Below are 25,225 nucleotides of genomic sequence, written 5' to 3' on the forward strand. Positions count from 1 at the left end.
CATGGCTGGTCCAGCTTTCCTTTTCCCTTTCCTGCACCATATAGCTCCCGTGAGCCAAGGCTCACCAAGAAAACTTAAACATGTCCATGAACAGTAAATACAAATTCCAGATGCATATCTAGCTTGCCCAGCAGTAAAAACGTACTCATGCATGCATACAATTACAAATAAATTATCATAACATCACTCTGGGGCCCGCAACCCTAAATAGATGAGCATAGAGTCAATTTGGGGCCCTATGCCCTAGCTATGTGACCATAGAGTCACCCAGAGTCCCTTGCCCGAGTTCTGAGTAACTAGCAATAGAGCTAGCCAAGCTCTTGGTTTTCCAAACGACCATAGGGTCGGCCAACATAATAGTACGTCCATGATTAGGCCTAAGCCTCTCGACCAGCGTACAACACGCTATTGCTGCCTTGACTAATAAATCAATGCCTTAATAAGATATTTAGATACAAATAAGCATACTTCAGACAATACAAGTATGCATACATATTAATCATATATCTCAGTCAATTAAATACAAGCACAGTAATAACCATGTTCCTTAACGGGGTTGAGCCCTAATGATGAAAACAATCATTAAACAATTATCCAGACATAGAGCATTCAAGCATGCTTAATCAATGAGCACAAACATAACCTTAATCACTTTTATTCTCAGGGGTTGGAGCCCTATTCATAATTAGATTTAACAACCGGACCAAGCCTTAATCGCATAGATCACATATTGGGTGTCGTTTTCTTACCTTAGGTTTGAGTGCAACGTATAATAAGAATGACCCTCGAGCACAATCCTAGTTCTGAGCCCCTAGCGATAAGCTAGTCACAACCATAATATAGAATCCCATCAATAACAAGCGAATAAAGGCTTCCAAACTGAGTCTTAGCCTCCGGGATGTCGAAATCAACTAAACTGAGTAGTAGGATCGATCATGAGCCCTTAGGTTTGAGTTCCCCCACTCACAACCCTTCCTGGGGCTCAAAAGCCCTTCAAGCGCTGCAGCCCAAGGCAAAAGAGTAGTGGCCTGTCCCAAGTTAGAGAGCCCTAGGGCTCTCCTCTGGGCCAAATGCGCCGTGGTGAGCCCCTACAAGCTTCGCGGCTCAAATGGATATTCAGGACGTCCTTCTCCCTGCGTTCATGAGAGTCACAGCGCCTCAATAACAGGGTCGCGGCTCGACATGAAAAATCCAAAATTTTCCCTCATTTCTTCAAGCCAAATCTAACTAAAACCCTATCCAAACATAGCTAAATCCCAAAAATTAATTTCTCATTCAACTCAGCACTTCAATAACAACAAAACCCAAGCTTAAACTTGGCCAAAACCTCATCAAATCTCGAAATTTAGATTGAGTTTTCAAAACTCTCAAACTTAACTAAAACCAGAGAAAACACAGAGAATTAAGGCTAAAAAAGTGTTACCTTTGCTACCCAAAATGATGCTAAGCTTTTCCCCAAGCAATCCCGAGACTAAGCTAGCTTCCATTTTCCTTGGAATGTAAGAAATTCAAAGATTGAGAGAGAGAGTGTGTGTGTGTGTGTTGAGAGAGTTTGTATTTTTGTGTTTGTGCATTTCTGTGTTTTTGTAAGGTTACTTAGAGTTCAAGTAACTCTAAGTAAATCCCGAGGCTTGGGGTACCAAAAGCGTCCCCAAGGGTAAAATGGTCAAAATCTCTGAAATTCCCTCATAATCTCACTAACTCTGAATATATACTCGAATATTTATCCATGTTACCCGAGGTAATATACTAAATGTTAGGAAAACTTATACACGATCTTAATTATTTTCATGTCAATCATATATTAAACACATTATTAAAAGACAACCTAGAACATGTTTCTTCAATTGAATTTAAATAGAGATAATGATAAGAACACTTACATTATACACAGCGGAATGTATTAGTCCTTCCTTTAATTTCTCTAACCCTTGAATCCTTTCTATCGCAAGGTATCACCATGAAACTAAACCGATCTTCAAATATCTTCACAGCCTTCCAAAGTATCCTTAGAATCACAAAGAATAGAGTGCGCAATTCTCAACACAAGAGATAGATACAAAAGAACAAGAATAGAAGAGAATATTGAGGCTTAGAAAAGGACTTATGCGGTAGAGAGAATCTAAAACCCTAGAACATCAAGAATAGATCTTCTGATCTTCTCTCAGATCGTCTTTCATTAATCTGATTTCAACCCTCACTTAGCATTCCTTTTATAGGCTCAATTAGGTCATTTATTTTAATTAAAAATCAATAAAATAATAGATAATATAAGCCGTTAGGTCGAAATTCTCATGGGCTTTAGGCCTATGAAATTTCTCATTTAATTATAAGTCAGTTGGACTTAAAATCAAGGTCTGTATTATTTTCTATTGATTAATTAATTAAATAATTATTTAAATCCCTTATCAAATTATTTATTTATAATTTGAACCTTTTATTTAAACTTATTTATTAATTTAGACACCAATTTTTCGTAATTAATAAATCTGTTCTAAAATCTCTTTTCTTCTCTAAATTGTAAAACTCTATGAAACTATCCAAATTGACTTGATCAACTTTGATAATTCTAATTGATAATTAAATAAATTAATTGAGACAATTTAGATTATTTTATTCAAGGTATAGTGGGGACCATGGTGTTGGGAATAGTGCCCTTAAAGCAATTGTACTTGACAAATATTTTAAATGAAATAAATAATTGAATTGAATTATATATAAACTATGTGTGATATTATATGATAATATTAAGTGAATATTGGAAAATTCCAAAGTTTATCTATGTGGTCCTAATCTCATATTGGAATGGGAGGGTCGAGATTAAGATAATAAACTTAAAACAATTCGCAGTAAAATAAAGTTATAGAATCCTTAGATTAATTACTGCTAGTACGGTCCCCTAGTATTATGAATACATGTGACCTAGATCTGGATTACTAGTTTAGTAGGACACTTTAATGGAGGTACTTTGGATGTTTAGAGTATGTAGAACTGAACTAGATGTAATTTGTTAATAATTGTTTAAACACCGTTTCATAGTATTAATCAAACACATCAAACGATGATCATATAAATGATGATCTTAATTCTAAGGTTACTATGAACTCCTATATATGTCATCTGATCCTTTGAATCATGCATTAAGGTTTGTCAGATTGATCAAGCTAAGAGCAATTGTTTTGGGGACTCAATGATGTATATGGCTGGGGACGTACTTTAACATATATGAAATCTATACCTTCTAATACATTGAATAATGGTTCCCTATTAAGTTGTCTTTTGGAACTGAAAAGGTTATGAGCGCTCACATCGCAAACTTTTCGTGACACAACCTTCACTAGTAAAGTCAATGGTACTCTAGGAACAAGATATAGCTAGAAGGATAAAACGGTAATTTTATTCCCTTTTAATTATGAACCATTAATAGCGGATGAAAGGTGTATGTAATGATTACATCAATTGACACTTTATTCTTAAATAAAGTAATTAGTAAATATATGTCTATAATTATCAAGAGTTCAATCTCAAATTTATAGTTGAATAATCATGAGATTAATAAATATGATTATTTAATCAAAGAGTTTTGATTAATAATGTAATATTTATTCGAGTTTGATATTATAGGTCCATAGGTCCCGGGGTGGCTCAATCAACACCATGTCAAGACAAGAGTTGATATAAGGGTATAACTGTAATTTGGGAATTTGAGAAGAATTTTATTCGCTGGGTCAAGTATGCAATTTATATGATAATTGATGTTGAATAATTAATTATTAATTTTCAAAAATATATTTATTATTTTAAATATATAAATCTTCAAATTTCATATAAATACATAAATTTTTTAAATTAATTATTTTATTTGAGTGAAAGAAAATAAAATTGGTAAGTCGAAAATAGTTTTTGATTTATTTGATGATAATGATGATCATCAATTTGATTTTTTAATTTTGAATTTGCAATTTAAATTTTGAAATATGGTTGTCACTTTCCCATAGAAAGAATAATACCTTATTTAACTAAATAAAAGAAAAATACAATATCCTTAAAAAGGGATATAGCAGTATAAGCATGACACAGTCCAAGGACTGTGCCATGCGTATATCAATATGTTGATATTGTATCAGTGTATTTTTTATTTTATTTATTTAATTATTTAATAATTTAGTTTTTTCAAATTTGGTAAGTTAGATATTTACCTAAATCAAATCCTATCATCCTTATCATATTTTATAATATTCCTATTATTATTAGGAATAATAAGGTAATAGAAATATCTCTATATATATGATATAGAAGAAGAAGAGAAGATACACAGAAAGAAAAGAAAACACAATACACAATTCACAATAGTTCTCAAAGTTTTTGTCGGACAAAACTCTTTCTTTTTCTTCTTTATTCTAGCCATTCTCAGACCGTAATCCAAGTTCTCATGTGTTGAGAAATACTTGTGATTCCTATAATACAAACCCATGTTTTATATGTGCCCACACACATCTTGAGGTGTAGAGAACACTCTAGAAGATCGTGGTTTGAGTGTTCAAAGCTTTGGATACGAAGATTGATAAAAGTACGAAAAGACTCAAGGAAACTTGATAGGCTTCAAGAGGTAATAGTATATGTTCTTGATATTTTTTTGTGTTTGTATGTTTTATATAAATATATTGTATATTTGTTGCATGATTAATAATATTGTATGTTAATGTTTCTAGACTGTTTTCTTGGTCATATAAACTGTTTATATATTAATGTAAAATTTTGACTGTTGTTGTCCTAAAAACAATGGGTCCACCACGCCGATTTCGCTGCTTGTAATAAATATTTTTCCAATAATTGGTGCCAGAGCAGGTCATTAATATATATACATATTATTAATTGTTTTGTGGGGTTATGTAGATTTTTATATTATATGTGATATATGTTTGAATAGATGGATGTTTATTTTCAAGATGATAGATTCTTAAGGCCAGCCAACCCGTGCGTGCCTTCCAAGCATCGCACCTGCCTGCTGCCCAGTCCGCGCCCCTGCACCCAGTCCGCGCCCTTGCGCACCAGCCGCACACCCAGCCGTGCTGCCCATACAGCGTGCCAACGCGCCTGCAGTCAGGCCAGCATGCGCCGCAGCCGCTCCTCCAACCGTCGGACCACCCCCCCAATCGCTGCACCTTTGGTATAACCTAGGGATTCTGTCAAACAAATCCTAGTGTGTTGTTACCATAATTATTTTTAATTATTCATTTAATTAAAAATCATAAATTAAATTAAAATGGTTTTAATTTGGAAATTTCTTTAATTGAAATAATGTTGATTATTTTCCTTAATTAAAAATTGTATTAATTGCTATCTTCCATAATTAAAATTGTTTTAATTAAAATATCCAAAATTAAAATGTTTAATTTTATTTTTTGAATTAAATTACCCAAATTCAGATTGGGCCTTAGAAAATTTTGGGTGTTAAAACCCAAAGTATAATTATTTTAAAAGTTTGTTTAAAATAATTAAAAAGTTGTATAATTCAAAATGGATATGGAAAAGGGTGGCATTGGCTCAACAAGACTACATCTCAATGTTGAAGATCAAAGTGTTCTTCACAGATCTTAGTTAGTCTAGGTTACATTTTCATGTATATTTTTGCAAGTGTTGTAATTTTTCTAGAAATACCCAAAAGTTACCATACTCGCTTTTATTTACTTATTATAAATGTTTGAATGTGATTAAAATGTTTAATATTTTATCATGCATTATAACATGTCATTCATATACACACACAGTATGCAATTAGCATGCATTACATTCGTGTAGAAACATGCTATTAGGAAAGTCCTATAATTTTTGTTATATTTTTATATATGATAATTCATATAATAATAAATTTAGTCTTAATTAGTTAAGATGGTAAATCAAAATTAAAGTTGTTTAATTTTTTTTTTAATGAAAAATGTTTTATAAAAATAAAAATGATATTCTCTTAATTAAAGCAAATTTAGAATTAGAATTGAAATTAAGGGCACAATTTTTTTTTGTTTTGCATAATTGGATTATAAATTATTAGAATATCATTTAGTAAAAATAATTAAATTAATTTTTAAAACTAAATTAAAAAATATTGATTTTTGTGAAAAACATACTTTTCCAAAATAGTGAGTGGGAGAGGGAGTTATGACAATAAGTTCTACGGTCTCCATTATTGGTTGAACACCGAGAGGCATAGGAAGGGTCTCGGGTCGCCTCCGTTTGTGGCCTCCCTAAGGAAAGGCTTCCGGATATGTTTATTTTATCTCAAGGTTGATTTCTCTTATGAGAATATAATTAGTGATGTATTTCAAGTTCGGCTGACCCTAAGGCACACTCTTGAGTTAAGTCATTGATTGAAAATAATGGGTTACACTCCAAAGGTGTATATAGGCTTTCAAGCACGACTAGTGCATCTTGACCAAACTAGCAATAGTTCATAAGTCAAAAGAGAAAAATGTGTTTTTATGTTTTCACTTATGAAATTAAGATTTGTCTCAAAATTAATTTGGAGTTAGTCTGACCTACCCCAAGGCGGTCCATTAGCTTTTCAAATTAATTTATCGTTGATTAGTATATATTTTTTATGTGTTTTTATATGTTGCATTCATGCATCATATTTACTTTTCGAAATAAAATCTGGTATTTATTATATGTTTTAATTCATTATATTTAATTTATTTATTTCCAACAACAATGGTTAATTCTCTTAATCCTAATCAAGAACCTCAAAATGTGAAAGAACCAGTAAATCCTTGTAATGGCCACTTTAGTACTTTTCATTTAGACTTCAACAATCTAGATGTTTGGTACAGAAACATACACATAATTCTAAGTGAACTAAAAGTGTATGATGCAATCATTTATGTGCCTCCAGATGAGCCATCAACCTTATCTGATTATGATAGTCATAGAAAATATGCGAATTAGATGAGATCTGATTATTTGGCTCGTCATTGCATACTAAAGACTGTGCCTGACGATATTAAATCGAGATATGTGAACCTTATATCTACATACAAGATATGGGAAAGGATCAAAAGAGATTATTTTGATCACTTAAGAAGTTTGCAAGAAGAAATGATAAATATGATTTGCTCGCCTCCTTTTAATATATTTGAATAGTTGATTCAAATTTTTATGCCACCATATTTTTGTCTTGTTTTTCCGAAATGCATAATTCAAGAAAAGAAAAGAATGCGAAAGAAAAACAAGAAATTGATTGCATATTGGTAGACCAAGAGATAACTGACATGAAAATTAGTTTTTTCATTTTCAACTTCGTATTATGCTCTTTTTCTTTTAAGTAGTTATAGAATTCTTTCTAGAAACTATATTTTTAGATTCCTTTATTTGATGAATGAACAAGTTTAGTATTTCTTTTGAATAATAAATTCAGTTGTTATTTTTGAAATATACTTGTTCCACCTATTTCATCAATGAGTATAAATGATAATTATGAATTATTGTGCAAATCAAAGATTTAATAAGACATCTTTTTCCAACCACAATTAAGTGAAACATATATGTGAATTATTTTTTAGATTGACTTGTAATTAAGTAGACACATAAAACAAATAAAATACAGTCTTTTATTTCAATCATTCAATGGTTCTCTCTCTGTTTATATAGTTTGTTAATTAAAGTTAACCAAAAGACCTTTCTCTAATAAAGGCTCAAAAATCACATAATCGTTTAGCTAATACATAAAGATGTATGTTGAACTTTTTAATGTTCAAAGCTAAAAGAAATAATAAATATTTAGTCAATATTTATTGATATTTATTTAAGGTATGTTTAACTTTGATCAAATGAAAAGAAAATTTCTAGAAATTTTCATGCAATATTCAAAGTAAAGTCACTTAGAGACTTGTGTTTAATCTGATCAAAAGGAAGTCTAAACTCGAATTTGGAATTCAAGTAATTTGCATGTGAACTTGGAATTCAAACCCAACTCACATACAACTAGAATGCTAAGCAAAATTAGTATTTTGGAAATGGAATATGATCTTAATAGATAAGATTAAATAGATAATGAGTAATCATTATCGTCTTCATTATTTCTATAATTTTAACACTTGTTATACTCTGTACATGTTTGATTGTACAACATCAATGACTTAGAAGTTGGGATTCACAAATGGTTATGTGAATAAATTGAAAATTTTCCATGAAGTCATTTAGTGAAACAATTTAATAATCATAAAAGATTACAAAAGAGTTTGTATCTCTTTAATGCTACTTTAATGAAGCATGATTTTGTAATCACTGTATTTTCTAGTTAAATTAAACTAGAAATAATGACTGCAATTCAAGTAAGCAAGTTATTGATAATTAAACAATGAAAAAACCAAAGAATATCATAAATTTTGTAAAGCATTGTTGTAGTGGGAGCGTTAGTTAGTAACTACTCCATTACAAATGTAAAGATAGTTAAATTGTGTGGAACACAATCAAACTATACTTCATTTGTATACTAGTATATGAAATGAAAAAGTTTTTACAGAAAACAATGGTTGAAACACCATGAATCTAGAAATAGAATTTGGAATTCTATGTCATTTGGATTCTTGAATATCCAACTAAAGTTCATTGAGCTTCAGTTTGAAACAGGATATTCAAGATGAAGAGGAGAATAGAGGAAAGTATATGCTTTTCGAAGTTAGGTTAATAGCCTAAGGCTATGAACAGAAAGAACAATTTATTACTTGAATAAATATCTTCTACTGGTACCAAATTTAAATCGATTTACATACTCTTATCCACTGTTTTCTGCATGGATTATGAGATTAATTTAAATGAATGTCTAAGTAGTCTTTATTGAATGGCTAAAATGATAAAATCATTTGAAGATCTCGACTAGAAAGATTCTGTTGTAATTCTTATACTTAATATTGACAACGTTCTAATCATTGGGAATGATGTAGAGAAATCATCAAAAGAAAAGAAATGGTAAGCAGAACATTTCTAGATTGGATTTAGAAAAGCCAACAATGTTCTATGCATTCAATTCTATAGAGATTGAAAGAAAAATCTTTAGGCTCTGTCTCAAGCAACTTGTATAGATAAAAAGCTTAAATACTTTAGTTTACAAAAATCAAAGAAAGGCTTTTTGCCTTCCCAGTAAGGAGGATGTATTATCTAAATAATAAATATCCATTTATTCTTTTACTAGAAAAAAGGACATGAGACATTATTCCTACAACTCAGTGATGGATTGTTTAATATATCGAATGTTATATTTTTGAATTGACATTTGTTAAATAGTGATAGTCAGCAGTTGTCAATCCAATGAAGGATTGAGTCATTGAATAATTATAAGGACTTAATTTTGAGTATCTTGAATATAATAGAGTTTAGATGTATGTGCATTTAGGCAGAGACCTAAAATCCCAAAGGAAGAACTGCTTTTAAATCTTAAAAGATTGATCAGCTTCCATAATTGTGGAATGGACACATTAATCTAGAAATGTGTTAGACATTTCAGATTTATATGTTTCACCATAAAAGCTTAAATGTGACAGCTATGATCAGTTAAATAGGGTATTTGATTTAGTTGAGTTCTGAGTCATTCTGGAAAGGGTTTCAGACTAGAATAAACAACTAGTATCTCATTAAAAAAGCAATGGGGATGCAAGTATTCTAGAAGAACTAGAAATCATGCGAGGATAAAGCACATGAAATTTTAAAAAATTGATGCAATGAGCTTGAAGATAACTAGAAATCATCATTTAATACATTTTTACATAATTGATGCAATGAGCTTGAACATAACTTCAAAACTGTTTCTTACAAAACTGTTACAAAGACTTTGTTAGACAAACTCGGTCAAGAGAATATGATTGACATATTGTAAGAGATGCCTCAATTTGTTTTAGGGCAAGTGGGAGATTGTTGTGAATAGTGCCCTTAAAGAAATTGTAGTTGACAAATATTTTAAATGAAATAAATAATTGAATTGAATTATATATATAGACTATGTCCGATATTATACGATAATATTAAGTGAATATCATAAAATTGCAAAGGTTATCTATGTGCTCTTAATCTCATATTGGTATGAGAGGATCTAGATTAAGATAATAAACTTAAAACAGTTCACAATAAAATAAAGTTATGGAATCTTTACATTAATTACTACTAGCATGGTCCACTAGTATTATGAATACATCTGACCTAGATCCAGGTTACTAGTGTAGTTTGACACTTTAGGGGAGGTACTTTGCATGCTGAGAGTATGTAGAACTGGATCAGATGTGATTTGTTAATGCTTGTTTAAACACCATTTCATAGTATTAATCAAACACATCAAACAATGATCTTAATCCTGAGGTTGCTATGAACTCCTAAATATGCCATTTGATCACTTGATTCACGCATTAAGGTTTGTCAGAATGATCAGGCTTAGAAGAACTGTTTTGGGGACTCAATGATGTATATGGCTGGGGACGCAGTTTAAAAGATCTGGAATTTACACCTTATAGATTGATTAATGGTTCCTTATTGGGTTGGGTTTTGGAACTGAAAAGGTTATAAGCACTCACGTCGCAAACTTGTTGTGACACAACCTTCACTAGTAGAGTCACTGGTACTCTAGGAACAAGATATAGCTAAAAGGGTAAAATGATAATTTTATTCCCTTTTAATTATGAACCATTAATAGAGGATTAACATTGTATGTAATGATTATATCAATGGACATTTTATTCTTAAATAAAGTACTCAGTACATATATGACTATAATTATCAAGAGTTCAATCTCATATTTATAGTGGAATAATCATGAGATTAATAAATATGATTATTTAATCTAAGAGCTTTGATTAATAATGTAATATTTATTAGAGCTTGATATTATAGGTCCATAGGTCCCCAGGGTGGCTCTATCAACACTATATAAGGTAAGAGTTGATACAAGGGTATAACTATAATTTGGGAATTTTAGAAGAATTTTATTCTTCGGGTCAAGTATGCAATTATATGATAATTGAGGTTGAATAATTAATTTATAATAAATTATTAATTTTAGAAAATATATTTATTATTTTAAATATATAAATTTATCGCATTTCATATATATAAATAAATAAATTTTGAAATTAATTATTTTATTTGATTGGGAGAAAATAAAATTGGTAAGTCAGAAATAATTTTTGAATTATTTAATTTTAAATGATGATCATCAATTTGAATTTTGAATTTTGAATTTGGAATTTGGAATTAAATTTTTTAAATATGGTTGTCATCTTAACCTTAAAAATATTAATACCTTATTTTGTGGGAGATTGACTTTAGTTTAATAACGAAATAAAAGAAAAATGCAATGTCCCTAAAAAGGGATATAGCAGTACACACATGACACGACCCAAGGATTGTGCCATGCATGTATCAATATGTTGATATTGTATCAGTGTAGTAGTTATTTTATTTACTTTATTATTTAATAATTTGAAATGCTTTTTTAAAATTTTGTAAGTTAGATATTTACCTAAATAAAATCCTATCATCATTATGATATTTTATAATATTACTATTATTATTAGGAATAATAAGGTAATTGAAATATATCTATATATATGATATAGAAGAAGAAGAGAGGATACATAGAAAGAAAAGACAACACAATACACAATTCACGATAGTTCTCAGAGTTTTTGTAAGACAAAACTCTTTCTTCTTCTTCTTCTTTATTCTAGCAATTCTCATACTGTAATCCAAGTTCTCATGTGTTGAGAAATACTTGTGATTCCTAAAATACAAAAACATGTTCTCTATGTGCCCACACACATCTTGAGATGTAGAAACACTCTGGAAGTTCGTAGTTTGAGTGCTCAAAGCTTTGGATAGGAAGATCGATAAAAATACAAAAAGACTCAAGGAAACTTGATAGGCTTCAAGAGGTCATAGTTTATGTTCTTGATTTTTTTTTTGTGTTTATATGTTGTATATAAATATATTGTATATTTATATATTTGTTGCATGATTAATAATATTGTATGTTAATGTTTCTGGATTATTTTCTTGGTCATATAAACTGTTTATATTATTAATGAAATCTTTTTATTGTTGTTGTCCTAAAAACAATGGGCCCACCACGCTGATTTTGCTGCGTACTCTGAATGTTTTTACAACACATGGGCCTATGAAATCAAACTCAAATAAGTTATAAATTTAACAAATAAATTTACTAACTTATTAATTCCTCGTGACTCTACTAAAGACTGAGAATTGCACTCTTGAATTCATAGAACGCTCTATAAAAAAATATAGATACATTACTAATTATCTATTGTTACAACCATAATTGTCACTCAATCCTCTATAGACGGTCTACAATGAGATAGGACTAAAATACTTGTACGTCCTAAAATTCAGCACAAGTCTTTTAGATAGCTCGGATACAGCTGGCTAGCCAAGAACTGTAATAGATGATCCATAAGTCCATATTTCCTCTGTGAAGGTAGCACGACTCCCGAGGTCTATAGCTTGAGCTGGTGAATACAAAGCAATAGGCACGAACTGAAAATGTTTATAAAACATAGAATCCAAGATACGAGCTGGTGCTGCACTTAGCTCGCAGTGCGCTAGAAATCTATCGCATCCTTGGATCTTTATAAACCTGGATATGTTATATAGACGTGCATGGTCACACATTACATGTCCACAAATCCCTGAAATCCCGGACACGTTATATAATCATGCATGATCAAACATCGCATGTCCGAATTATCCCTGAGGATCCATGATCAGTTTTACCTAATGATTAGACCATACCTTAGGATAAATTGTAAAAATTGTAATTAGTGTGGGATAGGTCACACTAGGGATTTGATTCACGTGACGACCCCAAGGCCTATCCTATCCATAGATCTTTTCTATAAATATTAAGACCTTGGATAGGGAAAGGGTAGTAGTTTTGTAATACCAAAACTTTGTCAAAATTTAGAGAAAAAAATAGTAATAATACAGACTCATGGACTAGGTGGATTTTAACCTCCGAACCATGTAAAAAGAAGAGTGTTCTAAATGTTTCTTTTCTAGTGTTCTTAAGAATCCTTTTCTTATTGCGGTTTATCATTAAGCACTAATCTATCCCAGCTATTTTCATAATTCATTGTTGGCGAAAAATTGCGTCAACAGTTTGATGCTTTCATTAAGAGATATAGATTAGTGCTATTGTAAAAGATTCAGATAAAAGTTCACCATGGTGGTTACTCGCTCGAGACACGGTTGTTGACGGTCATAACTCGTCAATGAAGTTAAGTTAGAAAAATCGAAATATAGAGCTTATCAATGAAAAATTTCAAAGATCTAGTCAGAAACACAAAGAATAGTTGCAGAAAGAAAATGCTGAAATGAACTTGTATTTCTTATGGTGTTGTGCTAGAGTGTTTTTTTCCAACCCCCCTCCAAGTGGAAGTGGGGTTCTTTTTATAGTGGGCTCTAATGGCCCCTGATACATTGTGGTCCAGGAGACCAGATGGTACATGAGTTCATTTTCAGGAGAGAGTGGTCTCAGGGGTAGTGGTGTCGGCTCCAGTACATGGTCAGAGTCTGTGGGGATGTCTCCACTACTTATTGAGTACGAGGGTCAGAGATTGCCTGGTGTGGATCATAACAAGTACTTCACTTGTACGGCCACTACTTATCTGGCATGGGCTTAGTGTTTGTACTTCTCCTGAATTGGTGTGAATCGCTATGAGGCCCCTCCAATTCGCCTTTATTGTTGTGTTAGAGAGATCCATGATCTTACCTCTTGTTGGACTTACGGTAAGAGTGGTGCCCAATAGTTGGCGCTAATCTTAACGTGTGAGATAAAACCCCTCTAGTGAGGCCAATTTTGGGAGGTGACCCCTAGTGGTGCAGATGAGGCCTGGTAGGGCCGAGTGCACCAAGAGGAGGCATGATGCAAGGCTTTGCGGAACGCCTCTAGCCAGGCGTGGCTGCTGGGCACGAGACCCTCACGAGATGCCTCTCGCAAGGTGAAACACCTGGGCATGCCGAGTGGTAGCACGCAGCCTTCGCGAGACGCCTCCAGCGAGGTGTAGCTCCTGGGTGCGAGGCCCTCGCGAGACGCCATTCGCGAGGTGGAGCATCTGGGCACGAAGCCTTCGCGAGATGCCTCCAGCGAGGCATGATGGCTGGGCGCGAGGCCCTCGTGAGGCGCCCCTTACGAGGCGGAGCATCAGGGCACGCTGAGTTGTGGCGCGTTGCCTTTGCAAGATGCCTCCACTGAGGTGTGGCAAGTGGGTGCGAGGCCCGAGCGAGACACCCTTCGCAAGGCAGAGCTTCTGGGCCCGCACCCTTCGCGAGACACCTCCAGCAAAGCGTGACGGCTGGGCGCGGGGCCCTCGCGAGACGCCCCTTGCGAGGCGAAGCATCAGGGCACGACGAGTTGTGGCACGCAGCCTTCGCGAGACGCCTCCAATAAGGCATGGCCGTTGGGCACGAGGCCTTCGTAAGACGCCCCTTACAAGTCTTGTATTTAGGCATTTAGGGGACTTTAATGGGTGCTTTGGACCTTTCACAAGTACGGAATCTTGAGCATCTGCACTTGCCCCCCAATCTAGGAGAGGGTTCTTTAGGCTCTCTTGTAGACTTCATGGTGTGATGCATTCAAGATGTCTGCGAGATTTTGAGGGTGAATGTAGGCTTATTATTGTGCTCCGTGGGTCCCAAGGCATGTACCATGCTCCCCTCTTGAGCATTGATCACGCCTTTGGTTCGATGGTTGGGATGAGCCTGCGGCTCCTATAAATAAGCCTTCACAGCTAGCCTATTACTTACACTCCATCTCCTTGGCCTAGTGGTTTTTAAATCCTTCTGCTTTTCAAGAGGTAGGGGGTTCAATCCCCCACAACCTCACTTTTGCTATCCTTTTTTTTATTATTATTATTTGAGTTCATTTTTTGTATGTCTATATCCATGCAGGTACTTGAGGACTAAATCACCTTTTTCCTTTGTTTTTGCAGACACGTGCTTTCGACCATTTGCTTCTCTCGACCGCGACAGTGCTTCTGGCCCTCACCCTCCTTTTGACCATGACAGCGCCTCATTTTACCTGCTTGTGGTATATTTTCTTTTTTCCTTATGTTCATTGGGTCCAAATTAGCACTACTCGGGATGTGGTATTTTCGCCTGAGCTTGTCGTGAGCTAACCTTGTTGCATGCCCCCTTATTCATACCCCATAGTGGGTCATTTAGAGCGTTTGTACCTAGAGGTTTTGATTCCATTCCTTTGTGTTTTGCAGCAATACTCTCATTTATACGTGAGCCCTTTTTGCTTTCGAGTCGAGGTCTCATGGCATGTGAAGGTCCTTTCGACATTCCTCTGGGGGTCGAGTTTGTTGACTTGTCTTCAGACTCAGAGTCCCCTAAGGAAAATCCTTACCATGACTACGACACCTTAAGCAAGGCCCGTATTCGTCATCTTGAGCATATGGAAAAACTTACGCATAAAATTTGGGTGGTAAAGAGCGAAATAGACTCGATGTTGAGAGGAGACGGAGTACCTTTCCCCCTTGACCTTAACGACAATGTAGCGAACCTTAGGGTGACCCTTTTAGATTTGCATATGGAGTTGGAGTTTATGGAGGGACATATCCCACCTGAGCCTCCTAGCTCGTTCTCCCCTAATGACTGTCATAGAGCCATCCCATCTTCTCCTCAACCCTTATTCTCGATCTACCCTAGTTTAGCACTTTCGCAGCCAGTGCCTCAGTAGAAGACTCTTCCTAGGAAGAAAAAATGGAGGGTAAAGTGTTCTGTCTCCACCTCACCTTTTTCTTTTGGTTTTGCAGATATGCCGAAGAGAGGGAAACGACAGGTGACTGCTGATGATCAGGGCACTGCCCCCCTGTTGGCATCCTCTCTAGTGTCCCATGTGTCCGAGAATAAACTGTTGGAAATAGTAAGGAACTACCGTGTTCCTCCAGAATACACATTATACATTCCTTCGGACAAGTGTCGCGCTGACTGCCCAAATCTGGGTTACGTGGCTATGAGCGAGCATATCTTGAAAATGGGTGGTACAATCCCATTACACCCGTTTTTTGTCGTGGCTCTCAATTATTTTGACCTCGCTCCACTCCTGCTAGCGCCCAACAGTTTGCTGACCTTGAGTTGCCTCTTCATCTCGTTTATGGATCTTGTCCATCGTGCTCCTACAGCCCAAGAGGTGCATTTCATGTACAATATCATGCCCTCTCCTATGTCCAAGGGATTTTATTTCGTGTAAAAAGCTAATACTTCGGTCCCCTTGATAAAGGGTGCTGTGTCCAACCTGGGGTCCTGGAAGCAGGATTTTTTCTTTGTGCAGGGTCCCCTCTTTGTTTGTGAGCACTTTCGTTCTGCTCCCAGTAAGTACTTCAAGCCACCTTTTTTCTTTTTCTTTTTTTTAAACTTATTGTTTTGTAACTTATGTTTGTGTCGGCAATTGTGTGAATCGTGCAGAGCATTTTGCCACGCCTGGAGTTGTTGGGTTGGAGGCGGACGCGGTGAATGCATTCATCAATGCTAACCTTACCGAGAAAATGGCTACATACCTCTTCACTGTGGAAAAACTCAACTTTCACAAGTTGTCCCCAGTATCGAATCCCGGGTTGTTGCGGAATATTCCTAGGTCAAAGAAGAAGAAGGCTGCTTTGGCTGAACATCGCTCGGATGAGGGTGAGGCCGAGAGCATGCTAGAGGGGATCTCCCTTGGACACAGGCAACCTCACCAACTGTCTTCGTCCCTCGGGGGATGCTCTTCTTTAGCCCCTCTAGACCCTGACATGGCTTCCCACTCCCAGGATCAATAGGCCATGCCGGGGCATTTCGTTTGCCCTTATCCTGAGGACATCGATGCTTTTCCTCAGGCTCCCCACGACCTTGGTCCATCGAGGGCTCACTTTTTTTATCTTCCTGCACCCCCTCCTGATCTACCAAGGGCTCATTTTTTTGATCTTCCTACGCCCCCTCATGCTTCGGCGAGTGGGTCATCTGTCCTTACTCAACCAAGTACCCTTGGCTCAGAAGGGTCGCCCTGGGTGGGCTGCATGGCGGCCTCTTACGGGCAGCGGTATGTCCAGATTGCCACAGACCTTCTTGAAGTTGATTGAAGTGGTCTTAGGAGCTTCACTATGTCGGATCTTGGGGAGACTCTTGCGTGCCCCACTGCTTCGGTGAGTTCATGCATCTTATGTCAGACTTATCCTTTTTTCTTCCTTTTCCTTTTTGTTGCATATCATTGTTGTTGTTATTTTTCTTGTGCAGACCTATACAGTGGCTCAGCGATTTGCCGACTTGGCTCAAAACCTTTCCGTGTCGAATGCTAAGAGGGACTGTCTTACAGTCCAGGTCCAGGAGCTCGAGAGGGAACTTGCTGAAACCAAGCTTAATCTAGAGAAAGCCTTGGCGAAAGCTTCTTCCTCATCAAAAAAGAAGAAGAGGGTGATTGCCAAAGCCATGATGCTATAGGAAAGGGTCACTAGCTTAGAGACTGAACTTGAGGGTGCCAAAGCTACTACAGCTGCGTTGCAGGGGAGGGTCGCTTCCTCAGAGACGGACAAGGAAGCTATTGAGTATAGGTCCATAGAGCGCGCCCTTTATGGTGTATGGAGGCAGGATCCTAACTTCAATTTCTCCTCCTTTGGCGAGCACGCCGTTGCCCAGGCGGCTGAGTGGAACGCCCATGGCAGGAGGTCTTGAGATTATCATTTTATGATTTTTTCCAGTTAGTCCACTATGGGTGATGCTCGTTTGAGCCCTATTTTCCTTGTAATTTTTTCGAGTCTTGTTATGTTATCAAAACTCTTTTTAATATATACATATGCGATCATTCATATTTTATTCCTCTGCATTTGAGGTTCTTTTGAGCCCGTATGATGGTGTTCGATATGTTCTCTTTTTTATTTATCAGGCTAGAGGTCCTTTGGAGCCCATGTGAAGGGGTTCAATAGGTCCTTTTTTGGTTCCTCTTGATTGTTCTTATAAGGATATATTGACCCCTTGGTTTCTAGTTATCCTTTTATATACTTTTGCGCGCGCTTATTATTTGTTGCGAGAAGTGTCCTTCTCGTCATTATTCATAGTACTATTTTTGCAAGGGTCTCTTTTAGGACCCTTTTTGCCTAGACGGCTTGGTGGCCGCTCTAGGCTTATTGGTGGGTGCTCTTTTTGAGGCCTCTCCTCTTGTGGGAGCATCTGCCTTTATTTGGAAGTTTTTTTTTTTTTTTTTGTAAGACCTCTTGGCCTCCTTGATGTTCACAAGGGTAGCTAATCCTAGTGAACTCAAGAGATGCCTTGCAAGGTCTTCTCCTTGTTTGTAAGGGTTCATCACACATTTTTTTTAAATATATAAGGACCTTGTTTAAGGTCCTGATGTAAGGGGTCCTTTTAGAATCCTCCTGATAGGGGATTCTTTTCTGGTTCCCTCTGATATGAGGGGTCCTTTTTAGGATCCTCCTGATAGGGGGTCCTTTTTAGGTTCCCTCTGATATGAGGGGTCCTTTTTAGGATACTCCTAATAGGGGGTCCTTTTTAGGTTCCCTCTGATATAGGGGGTCCTTTTTAGGTTCCCTCTGATATAGCTAGATACAAATACAACTTCTCCCCTTTTTCTGACTTGGCCAAAAGGGGTGGTTTTCCAAGGTGTTCCTTTAGTTTGGTGAAGGCATCCTGGCATTCATCATCCCAAGCAAACTTTTTGTTCCCTTTTAGGATGTTGAAGAAAGGGAGGTATTTGTCAGTAGACCTGGAGATGAACCTATTGAGGGCTGCTACTCTCCTCGTTAAGCATTGCACCTCTTTTTTGCTTCGTGGTGGGCTCATTTCCAGCAAGGCCTTGATTTTTTCAAGATTAGCCTCGATATCTCGAGAATTCACCATGAAACCCAAGAACTTTCCTGACGAAACTCCGATGGTGCATTTGAGTGGATTCAGTTTCATTCTATATTTTTGAAGGGTGTTGAACATTTCCATGAGGTTTTTGGTGAGCTCCACCACCTTCTTTGTGTTCACCAACATATCGTCCACGTATACTTCCATGTTCCTTCCTATTTGATTTGCGAACATTTTGTTCACCAGCCTTTGATAAGTGGCACCTGCGTTTTTTAAACCAAAGGGCATCACATTATAGCAATACAGCCCGTTGTCTGTTATGAACGAAGTGTGCTCTTCATCAGCAGGGTTCATGGGTATTTGGTTATACCCAGAATATGCATCCATGAAGCTAAGTAGCTCGTGCCCTGCTGTGGCGTCTACCAATTGGTCTATCCTAGGAAGCGGGAATCTGTCCTTAGGGCAGGCCTTATTGAGGCTGGTAAAATCCACACAAGTCCTCCATTTTCCGTTGGACTTCGGGACTAGCACTGGGTTTGATACCCATAGTGGGTAAAATCCCTCTCGGATGAACCCATTTGCCTTCAACTTGTCAACCTCCTCTTTTAGGGCCGCGTATCTCTCTGGGTCCAGCGCTCTCCTTTTCTACCTCACCGGCCTTGCTTTTGGGTCGATGTTCAGATGGTGGCACATGATCGCTGGGTCTATCCCTACCATACCCTCATGACTCTAGGTGAATACGTCGAGGTTGGCTTTCAAGAACTCTACTAGCTTCTCCTTCATGTCACCTACAAGGTTTTTTCCTACCTTCAACTTTCTCAACAGCTCATTCATGACCGTTACTTCCTCCAACTCCTCTACCGGTTCAGCTCTGGGCTCTTCTGTGACTCGTGGGTCCAATTCGTGTGGGTTTGCGCCTTCATGCACAACCATTCGTGTGGTTGTGCGGAGGGATGTGTTATAGCATTCTCTCGCTTCCTTCTGCTCTCCTTTCATGCATGCTATTCCCCCGTGAGTTAGGAATTTCATAGCTAAGTGGTATACAGAAGTGATCGCCTTCAATTCTCTTAGGGAAGGTCTCCCTAATACCGCATTGAAGGCTGAGGCGCAATCTACCACAAAAAAGTTTGCCATTATGGTGGTTTGTCTTGGTTGTTCTCCCATAGTGAGGGATAACTCGATTGCCCCTAGGGGCTGTATCGAATCTCCCGTAAATCCATTCAAAGAAGTATTGCAAGGCTTTAGGTGTCGAATGTTTAGTCCCATCTTCTCCAAAGCTAGGTGATATAAGATGTCCACAGAGCTTCCATTATCCACCAAGACCCGATGCACCCTCATGTTAGCAAGCTGGACAGTCAACACTAGGGGGTCATTATGGGGGAAGTGTACACCCCGGGCATCTTCTTCGGTAAAGGTTATTGAGTCATTTTTACCCTTAAAACTCTTCGGGGGGCGTTGTTCTATACTTAAGACGCATGGTGGTGGACTTCGTCTAGCCTCCCAAGCATATCTATCTCGTCCCTTCCTTGATTCGCCCCCGAATCCTGGTCCCCCAAAGATGGTCCTGACCTCTCCCACGGTAGGGATGCTCCTTCTTCTGGACTTTGGTTCTCCTTATGCACATATCTGCCCAAATGTCCCCGGCAGATGAGCTCCTCGATATCCACCATTAATGGTTGCATTCCGTGGTGGTGTGGCCAATGTCTTTGTGATATTGGCAATACTTGTGGGATCTTTTTTAGACCGGCCTTTTTTCATTGCCGGGGGCCTTCTGAAAGGGACCTGGTTTTTGTTCGTAACAAAAATATGCTCTCTCGCATGGGTGAGGTCAATATAAAAGGTGTAGGGGCCCTGTCTGCCCTCATCAGAGCATTGATGCTTCCGGGGTCGATCATCTCTCGTTCCCTCATAGACCCTCTTCTTCTTTGCACCACTTTGGCTTTCTCGGATTGAAGGTTTTGGTGGCGACTGGCCTTTTCCAGCTTTGAGGCTTCCGTGGCCATTCTCCATGCGAATATATTTTTGTACTCGCTCAAAGAAATCATCCTAGTCTGTGACCTCCCTCTTGAGCATGTTATCCCATAACTTGCTTCCTGGGCGCACTCCAGCTGTGATGGCCATTTTCAGCTCTCTGTGAGTCAAGCTCCCTACTTTAGCTGCCTCCATATTGAACCTGTGAATGTAGCTCTTCAGACTCTCATTTTCTCCTTGCTTCACGTTGGCGAGGTTGGTGCCTGGTATCGTGTAGTCTCACACGCTGTGGTGTTGCTGGAGGAATTCATCGAAAAACTATTGTGAAGATCTGATGGACCCCGGTCTAAGTCTTTTGAACCATTTGTACGCAGGTCCTTTCAATGTGACAGCGAAGCAATGACATCTGGCCCTGCTACTAATTCCCCTCAGCTTCATCAGGTCGTTAAATGCATCCAGATGGTATTTCGGATCTGTGCTTCCTTCATAGGGGGTCATATGGGGCTCCTTGAAGTTGGCCGGGAGCTGGATGGCTTGGATCTCCTTGATGAAGGGCGACTCATGGTCAAACTCATCCTCAAAGGCCTCACCTCCAGAGGCAGTGATGATTTTGCTTCGTAGGCTCCTCATTTCTATGTCTAGGTCTTGCCTCCTCTTGTTCAAGGATTCTCTCAGCATGGATGGGTTAGGATCCCCCTTTCCTTTGCCTTCCCGGGGCGCCATAGGGGGTGTGGTCCTTTTACCCACCCTCATTTTGTTGATTTCTTCTCGTAAATCTGAGGGTGTTCTCCTTGAGGTGACCTCGACATCGTTACGAGGGGCAGCGTTGGTCTTCGGCTCTAGTCCCTAGGGCTGCTTCGGTGGTTCGGGACGTTCGTGCTGCTTCGTCCGGGGGGTGTTACTAGTGTAGAGTCGAGTCCTTCCATCGTCTACTGGGATGGTGGTTTCCACTCCCTCCTGGCCTCTCTCTTTCTGCTTAGGGAGTGTCACGTTTAATCTCCCTCCCAATAGGCCTTTTAGCACCTCCTGCATGTTTTCCAGGGTGGTTTCTAGCCTCTGATTCTTGCGATGAAGTTCTCATATCTTGTCTTTGTAGAATTGGGACTTAGAACTCGAGCTCAAGGAGTGGACCCGAGGGTGCTTGTCAGGCCAGCATGTTGATGGGCCCGGATCCTGCCGATCAGAGTATGGCACCTGTGGCGGCCTTGGAGGCAGGAACTCACCAGCACCCCTCACCGGCCTTGGACAATCCTCCTCAGGTGGGACCGCTAGGGATGATGCCTCCCTTTCATCTCCGTGGACCTCAGGCTCCTTTGGGGCCTCCACGTTTGCAAGTGGGGGAGGATCCCTCATGGAGGCTTTTAGTAGATCTCTGTCAAGAAGGACCTCCACCTCCTGCAGCTCTCTCAACCGTTTCGAACATCGCGACATCTTTTTCTTATCGAAATCAACGGAAGAATAATGGCTTGTAACCTATTCTTCCCACAGACGGCGCCAAACTATTGACGGTCAGAACTCGTCAATGAAGTTCAGTTAGAAAAATCAAAATATAGAGCATATAATTAAAAATTTCAAAGATCTAGTCAGAAACACAAAGAATAGTTGCAGAAGGAAAATGGTGAAATGAACTTGTATTTCTAATGGTGTTGTGCTACAATGTTTTTTTCCAACCCCCCTCCAAGTGGAAGTGGGGTTCTTTTTATAGTGGGCTCTAATGGCCCCTGATACATTGTGGTCCAGGAGACCAGATGGTACATGAGTACACTGTCAGGAGAGTGGTCTCAGGGGTAGTGGTGTCAATTCCAGTACATGGTCAGAGTTCGTGGGGATGTCTCCACTACTTATTGAGTACGAGTGTCAGAGATTGCCTGGTGTGGATCATAACAAGTACTTCACTTGTACGACCACTACTTATATGGCATGGGCTTAGTGTTCGTACTTCTCCTGAGTTGGTGTGAATCGCTACGAGGCCCCTCCAATTCACCCTTATCGGTGTGTTAGAGAGATCCATGAACTTAACTCTTGTTGGACTTATGGTAAGAGTGGTGCCCAGTAGTTGGCGCTAATCTTAATGGGTGAGATAAGACCCCTATAGTGAGGCCAATTTTGGGAGGTGACCTATAGTGGTGCAGATGAGGCCTGGTAGGGTCGAGTGCACCAAGAGGAGGCATGATGCAAGGCTTCGCGGAACGCCTCTAACAAGGGGTGGCTGTTGAGCACGAGACCCTCACGAGATGCCTCTCACGAGGCGGAATACCTGGGCACGCTAAGTGGTGGCACACAGCCTTCGCGAGACGCCTCCAGCGAGGCGTGGCTGCTGGGCGTGAGGCCCTCCCAAGATGCCCTTTCTCAAGGTGGAGCATCTGGGCACGAAGCCTTCGCGAGACGCCTCCAGCGAGGCATGACGGCTAGGCGTGAGGCCCACGCGAGATGCCCCTCGCGAGTCGAAGCATCTGGGCACGCTGAGTTGTAGCACCCTGCCTTCACGAGACGCCACCATCGAGGCATGGCTGCTGGGCGCGAGGCCTTTGCGAGGCGCCCTTCTCGAGGCAGAGCATCTGGGCACGCAACCTTCGCGAGACGCCTCCAGCGAGGTGTGAAGGCTGGGCGCAAGGCCCTCATGAGATGCCCCTCGCAAGGTGGATCATCTAGGCACGCCGAGTTGTGGCACGCAGCCTTCGCGAGATGCCTCCAGTAAGGCATGGCCGCTGGGCGTGAGACCCTCGCGAGACGCCTATTTCGAGGCCTATATTTAGGCGTTTAAGGGACTTTAATGGGTGCTTTGGACCTTTCACAAGTACGGAATCTTGAGCGTCTACAATAGTAATGAAACGAATCAGCATGGTGGGCAGGAGGCTCACCATACTACTGTTTCCGATGAACATAACCATGAAATCTAGCAACGGTCGAGAAAACAATCGATGGGCCACAGCGACACTGGGAGTTCAGCATCATCGCCGCCGAATCCGAACCCGGATTACTTGACTGCAGTAGAGTTGAAAAACATGCAGTTAAGGAGCCATCTAGCCAAAGCAAAGAAACAAATCGAGGAGGTTCTGGCTCGGCTACCCCCTCTTGCAACCAACGTTAACGTCAGAAAGAGGCAAGGTGTAACTCATAAGTCCCACCGGGATAGTCGACCCAAACCAAGCCGGTCGGTTAGAACCTCGACCCCGAGTTCTATGCCCATGGTGCAAGATCACCAAGAAATCCCATTTGATGGCTTTCCCAGGGGCCATCGGTAAGTCAGTCGGTTGGTTAGGACCTCGACCCCAAGTTCAGTACCACCGTCGAATGCACTCGGAAACGTCCATGGCAACCCTCGTGGAAGGTCTAGGGCAAACTTGCAAAGACGACATGTTCCAACCAACCCCCTGCGTCACGATCAGATCGCCAAACACAGAGAGTTAAAAATGATGGAGCAGAGTGACCACGGGCTAATTTGGTCGGTCCTGACAGGACAAGAATCGCCTCGCCAGTTAGGCATCCCCCGTCGCCCATAAGGCATCATACACCCCCTCGTTCTGCGCGAAACGTTCCTACCTATGGGGACAGCAGGAGAAATCCTCCTCCTGTTGCCCCTACCTATGCCCCATGGGCACGTAGCAATATCCCAAATCCTCATCCTCAACCACGAGCTCTAAGTTTCTCTAATGGAAGTTATTGGACTAAGGGTCGTTGAAGTGGTAGGTTCGGCGCAAATTTGAGAACTCACCTGAGTTCGGCTCAAGGCCCTTAAGTCGATCCACCGACCGATCTACAAGATCGCCTAAACTCACAAAGGAGAAATCCAGCCCGCGATGGAGTTAGTGGCACTCACCACGAGGGAGGTCCTTCCAAAGTACGTGATAACGGGAATGTCCCACCAAACCAAGATTGAACTTGGAGGTACAATAACCCGCCAAACGTGTACAACCGAATGGGAGTTGTTGAACCGCCCCATAACAATAAGGGAACCAAGGACCAAACCCTCAAAAGGTTACCCCAGATGGAGGAGTTGATGAAAAGACTCCTATCAGAGAAGGAAATAGACGAATATGACTCAAGGGATGAGCTCAAACTTTTCTCCCGAAGCATAACAGCAACAACATACCTGCCGGGTTTCAGGATGCCCCATTTGTCAAAATTCGATGGAGATGGAGATCCGTCTGACCACTTTGAGATGTTCAACACGCTGATGATGGCCCACAATATTGGACCCGAATTGAGGTGCCTGGTATTTCCCTCGACTTTGGTCGGGCCGGGTAGGCAATGGTTCAAGCAATAGAAAAAGCATTCTACCAGCTCGTGGAAGAGTTTCTCTGCTGATTTCAAGAGGGCATTATGGGCTTCTTAGGTGGCTCGCATCAAGGCGCACAAATGTAAAGCAGCAGCCCGAAGAGCCTCTAAAAGAATATCGGAGTAGGTTTGCCAATGTTGT

This window comes from Humulus lupulus, chromosome 1, assembly GCF_963169125.1.
Source record: "Humulus lupulus chromosome 1, drHumLupu1.1, whole genome shotgun sequence".
Lineage (NCBI taxonomy): Eukaryota > Viridiplantae > Streptophyta > Magnoliopsida > Rosales > Cannabaceae > Humulus > Humulus lupulus.